Source organism: Galendromus occidentalis, unplaced genomic scaffold (assembly GCF_000255335.2).
Source record: "Galendromus occidentalis unplaced genomic scaffold, Mocc_1.1 scf7180000077438, whole genome shotgun sequence".
Lineage (NCBI taxonomy): Eukaryota > Metazoa > Arthropoda > Arachnida > Mesostigmata > Phytoseiidae > Galendromus > Galendromus occidentalis.
In genome coordinates this window covers 4,525-8,969 of record NW_003805426.1, presented here as the reverse complement: position 1 = coordinate 8,969, position 4,445 = coordinate 4,525, and the positions used below count along the sequence as shown (strand labels likewise).

The following is a 4,445-nucleotide window of genomic DNA, read 5'->3' as shown; positions in this document are numbered from 1 at the left end:
CAGAAATTTTCTCAGTTTTGCTCTTCTCGGTGTTCTGCGGTCATCTTCCGAAAGGCTGTGACTCGCGAATCAACGAAGACCTGTCACCTGAAGCATTTCTGCACTCTCATTCCTCGAGTTGAGCTTTTGTCGTGGGGTGTTCCGCGCTCTGACTTGTCCAGGGCTCGACTTGTAGGGCCCTCTAAATAAGGGGAAACACCCTAGATCGGCTAATCAGCAAGATCCGAGCTTTCCAACCGATTGAGATTCGTACTTGGGATGTACACATGCCGCGCCGGCATTGACCCTTCAAACTGGGTGAGGGGAACCCCGAGCTCGGTGTCCAGTTGGTCAGCTTCGCGTCGTCGGAGATTATCGACAAGGTGCCGGAAGTAGTGAATCGTTGACCTCTTGCCCAAGATCTCTAACCGAGCTCCATCCAATCGGGCTGCTCCCTCGATTAGATTTCGCTCAGTTGCCCGACTGACGACCATGAGTATTCTGTCAGGACGCATCCGGATATCTGCTGCGCGTCGCTAATTGGAGGCGTGCGATGAGGAGTAAAAATCTCGTCCTCAATCGATACATCATGGTATGGCAAGTCGAGATCCCGAGATCGATATGTTGCTCTGACGGGTTCATGGGAGAGGAATCGAGGGCAGGTTTCCACTTGTGGCGAAATGTCTGCCTAATACGCGATAGACAGATTCTTTTAGCTCAGTCCTGGTCGGTTCCGCGCTCCAGATCGGGCAGGATGACTGGTGCTCGAGTCCGACGAGCTACCGAGGATTCCGAAACATAGAATGGTGAGCCCGCCGCCAAATATGGCGCCGTGGCTTAGTTGGTTAAAGCGCCTGTCTAGTAAACAGGAGATCGTGAGTTCGAATCTCGCCGGAGCCTTCTTTTTGGAGCTTCTCATCGCAAGTTCTATCCGATGAGCGACCGATTCTCTTCTGAATCCGAATATATCTCGATGCATTTCGACAAATATCCTTTAGGATGGAGGTCGCTAATCGATAAGCAGAAGCCGATTTCGTGTATGTATTCGCACTTGGCCGATGCTTCAACCGGTGTACATGATCGGTGACATCCTTGCCCATGCATGAATGACGAGGGATCTCACGGATCGTCAGGAGAAACCCTTCGGATGATGCGGACGACCTTCTAATCAGTCCGATGACACTCCAGTCAATGGTACTCGAAGAGGCCGTGAATGTCAACCATAAATACGTGGATTGGGGTTCAGAGTATACTAATCGACATCTTCCTCCTATTGTCCGTGACTTCGTCCATACTCCGAATCTATGTCGCGAAATCCCGATAGGGATTCTGAGATGTGAGCAGGCTGCGCTGCGCCACCTTTGAGACACTCCTTGGGGAGAGCAAAAGTGTTCTTCATGTGCGAGTTCCTTTACGCGGTGAGGCATAATCGCATATGTGATGCTCGGTTACGACCCTTCATACCTTTGAATCTCCCCGAGGCGAATCCATCGACGTCGGAATCATCGGAAGCAGACCCTCGACGAGTTTATCATATACCTACCTCCTCTCATGAGCGTTTTTCTCAAGTCTTTGAAGGCTTCTCTTTGATCGAACCCCTCAACGGAGGAGCTCCTCCATCTGAGCTTCTCCCCTCTTGAGAGGGCGCTCTTAATGAGAAGGAGCGCACGATCGCAATGACGGCGATCAGGAAGGAAAGAGTTCAGGGAGCTGGATTCCGCGTTACTTGCGAAGCTCGGTGCACGAGCGGAGCTCCTCGGTGTTCCGGTTCGAATCCGCCCCCGTAGACGGATCCTTTTGGACGTGGCCAGCTTTCGCACCGGGAGCTCCTATTTAGTCCTATTGAGTGAGTTAACACTGGAATATTTTCAACGCTCATTGTAAGCCTTTTATTTACGGGCCGCTCCGAGTGTACTCTACATTCGAGCATTCTCTCAACTCCCGACGACATCTTTGGAATATCTACTCGGCGTTGGCCGAATATTGCTGCGCGCTACATGTTCTGGGATTCCATAAACGGATACGTTCTGGGAAATGGGGAGCGATGGGGAAAAATGAGGGACAAAAAGAAGCGATTTAGCCTATCGCCTCGAAAAGATAAGATGTCATCTGTCTTGGGAGCTGTCATCAGCGATTGAGTTAACACCTAGCTCCATAGTCGCATCCATATCGCTCTGCTACAGAGATCTCGCCGCTCAATAAGGTATTGAGAGAGATTCGAGGATTTCCGAATTTTCGGAATCGAACTCGCTGTATTCCACGCCCTGGCCTCGGATGGGACCCGACAAGAGTACGATTCTGAATGATTTTCGCATGGGATGACTCATGTGGAGCGTATGTACCCCAAGCGAGAGAACGCCCCCGCCATGGTGCCAGACTCGAATGCAGCATCTTCCCCGGCATGGATCATGCAGAGTATGAGCTGTCTAAAATTAGCAAGATGATCTGACCATACGAACCGCGAAGAAACTGCACCGTAACCGATGATGCCTCGGAGTGTCTTCGTCTGTGGCTTCTGGCCCTGCCGACAGTCTCATCGACCTGAATTGTTGACTGTTCTGTCACGTCACAACTCACAACTCACAATCTCATGAAAGGATCATCGTACGCGGAGGACAACGAGGTTCTGAATGCATCTCCCCGATTGACTGGCTGAGTGAGTATCGAGCCTGCGAAGTAAAAATACTTCAACTATACCAGCGGTCTTCGATTTCTTTCTGGCACGGGACGCAGAGCCCTCGCGATGCCGTTCCGAGAGTTCGGTCGGTGGCTTTGCCTGACGGAGGATAATATCCACTTTTTCACTGAGCAAGCCCCCCCACTGGGAAGCTCTCCCAGCATGGTAAGAGATTCTGAAGCCTCATGGCTGGTCGATATTCTTGCACGCTATGTCGAAGCTATCTTGTTTGTATTGCCGCTCGGACGATATCGTTGGACACGGGAGTTCAGTCTCGTCCACCGCCGCTGAAATGAAGACTAGCCTTCTGAGCTCATCATTTCATCAAGCATCCCCACTCGAGCGATCCATCCTTTGATCGCCCATTATGCCGTCACTTCCCTCGATTAATACTCGGAAGGGAGAGCGCCTAGGAACACCGGGTGTTGATGGCATCTTTTTTTCCCCCCGGATTTTCCCAATTTGATATTTTTCTTGTCCATGGCATTCGAATGATCCCTACTTATCGGGATGGGGATACATTACTCGGTGAATCATGAACATGAGTTTCCGTTGATTCCATAGCCACTTAGCGATGGATGAATAGGAGCAACTATCCCTTAGCTGTCGCCATCGGCCATACCACGTTGAATACGCCGGTTCTCGTCCGATCACCGAAGCTAAGCAACGTTGGGCCCGGTTAGTACTTGGAAGGGAGACCGCCTGGGAACACCGGGTGTTGATGGCAAATTTTTAATTTTCTCCATCGGATTTTTCCAGTTCAATTTCTTTTCTCTTCATGGCATTCGGATGATCTCCTTTTCTCGGGATGGAGATACATTTCTCAGTGAATCATGTTCATTAATTTCCGATGATTCCATAGCTTGCAGCGATGAATCAATAGGAGCAACGGAGCAACCATCCCTTAGCTGTCGCCATCGGTCATACCACGCTGAATACGCCGGTTCTCGTTCGATCACTGAAGCTGAGCCCCTCCAGGCCCGGTTAGTCATGAAATGCAGGTGATCTTCTTTTTACTGATAGATGCTTCCCTCGCTGTTCCCTCAGTGTAGTCTCCAGAATGCTACCCCGAATTCCCTCATACTTCCGACCTCGGGGCCTCCAAGACTGCAGTTTTTCATGATTTATACGCTGCTTATCGATGAATGGGCAAAATTAACCTTAGACGCACTGTCGCCCTTCGCCATACCATGTTGAATGGGTCGGTCCTCGTCCGATCACCGGAGCTACGGAAAGTCGAGCCCGGCCAAATGACTCGGACGGGAGGTCGCATGCGAAAAGCGAATCGGCTCTGCTCCCGATCACGTTCGGTGACTTCTATCGAGAGATGCTCTTCTTCAGGGACTCAGATGTTCCCGATAATCCTTCGCCAGAACCTGGAATCCCTACTTTCGTCTCTTCTGCAACGCGCTGACGCTGAGTGAGAAGAGGTCTCGTTCCGACGGTGACCTTCAATTCAAGTCCCTCATGAAGTCAGATGCTAGAGTCCCTCCGAGCAGGAGGGATTCTGTCTTGGTCTCCATCGTCTAAGGATCTCCGTGAGCGGCATCATTACCGGTCATGGATTGGAGCATTCACATCGCATGTGCCTACCGAGTCCTCGCCATTCTTCAACTCGTTTCACTAGGAATCTTGAACGATCCGCTCGGCGGGAGTAGAGACGGGTCCCCCATGGCTCTCGAGCGGGCCATTCGCCTTATTCAGTCCGATCACGCGAGAGGCAAAAGGTCACACCAGGGGGCACCCGGGTTTGAACCGGGGACCTCTCGATCTGCAGTCGAATGCTCTA

General features: G+C 51.3%; 2 non-coding genes across 2 annotated transcripts; both read left to right on the top strand.

Moving 5' to 3' along the window:
• The first annotated feature begins 805 nt into the window (after window positions 1-805).
• TRNAT-AGU (transfer RNA threonine (anticodon AGU)) lies at window positions 806-879 on the top strand. The gene has a single exon. It is a non-coding gene; the product is annotated as a tRNA-Thr (tRNA).
• A 2,385-nt stretch (window positions 880-3,264) lies between these two features.
• Window positions 3,265-3,383, top strand: LOC114828217 (5S ribosomal RNA). The gene has a single exon (XR_003777103.1). It is a non-coding gene; the product is annotated as a 5S ribosomal RNA (ribosomal RNA).
• The last annotated feature ends 1,062 nt before the right edge of the window (window positions 3,384-4,445 follow it).